At 37.3% G+C, this 1,063-nt stretch overlaps 1 non-coding gene across 1 annotated transcript; it reads left to right on the top strand.

Annotated features, from left to right (window-relative positions):
• The first annotated feature begins 386 nt into the window (after window positions 1-386).
• LOC121205953 (small nucleolar RNA R71) lies at window positions 387-493 on the top strand. Its single transcript, XR_005901027.1, has one exon. It is a non-coding gene; the product is annotated as a small nucleolar RNA R71 (small nucleolar RNA).
• Window positions 494-1,063: the final 570 nt, after the last annotated feature.

Genomic DNA, 1,063 nt, shown 5'->3' with positions numbered 1-1,063 from the left:
TATTACCCATATAATTCATTTGATCGTTCTCCATGTTGGGGCCTCAGGGTGGGTATTCTGAATTACTCATTCCACCTCCACTTGCATCGCACTGCATTACTGGATATACCTACGTAGAGCCAAATAAATCATCAATCTTTTTATTCAAGAGTTCTACCTGATTTGAAAGCATAGTAACTAAGTTGATGTTAAAAATGTCAGTTGCTTTTGTCAGCTTTGTCCTCATGACTTGCCACTAATAATTTTTCAGTGACATCTCTTTTATGAACTCATAAGCCTCTTCAGGTGTCTTATTGTTGATGGTTCCGCCGGCAGCTACGTCGATCATTTGTCTAGTTGAGGGATTCAAACTGTTGTGAAAAGTTTGAACCTATAGCCAAAGAGGTAACCCATGGTGAGAGAACCTTTTCAATAAGTCTTTCTATCTCTCCCATACATCATAAAGTGTTTCTAAATCCATCTGCACAAAAGAAGATATATTATTCCTCAATTTAGCCATTTTAGCCAGCAAGAAATATTTAAGTAAAAAGTTTTCGGTCATTTGTTCCCAAGTAGTGATTGACCCTCGTGGTAACGAGTTTAACCACTGTTTAGCCTTATTCCTTAATGAAAAGTGAAATAACTGAAGATAAATGGCATCATTAGAAATGCCATTTATTTTGAAAATATCACAGAACTCTAAGAAGTTAGCCAAATGAGTATTTGGGTCTTCATCCTGCAAACCATCAAACTCAACAAACTGTTGAATCATTTGTATAGTGTTAGGTTTCAGTTCAAAATTATTTGCAGCAATTGTAGGTCTAACAATACTCGATTCAGCCCCCGTTAAATTAGGCTTAGCATAGTCGTACATAGTACGAGGAGCAGGATTCTGATTCATTGGATTGGCAGCAACCATAGGAGGCAGCGGATTATTTTGATTTTTAGCCATCTCCTTAGTATTAGTGGTGTTGTCCTCTTGCTCTTCCTCTATATACCGTAAACCTTACCTTTTTTCTCTACGATTTTTACGAGCTATGGTTTCAATTGCGCTCTCAAAAACTAGAGGTTCTAACGGGTTTCT

Source organism: Gossypium hirsutum, chromosome A08 (genome assembly GCF_007990345.1).
Source record: "Gossypium hirsutum isolate 1008001.06 chromosome A08, Gossypium_hirsutum_v2.1, whole genome shotgun sequence".
Lineage (NCBI taxonomy): Eukaryota > Viridiplantae > Streptophyta > Magnoliopsida > Malvales > Malvaceae > Gossypium > Gossypium hirsutum.
Note: the sequence above shows the minus strand (reverse complement) of the source record. Positions and strands in the feature narration are given on the sequence as shown.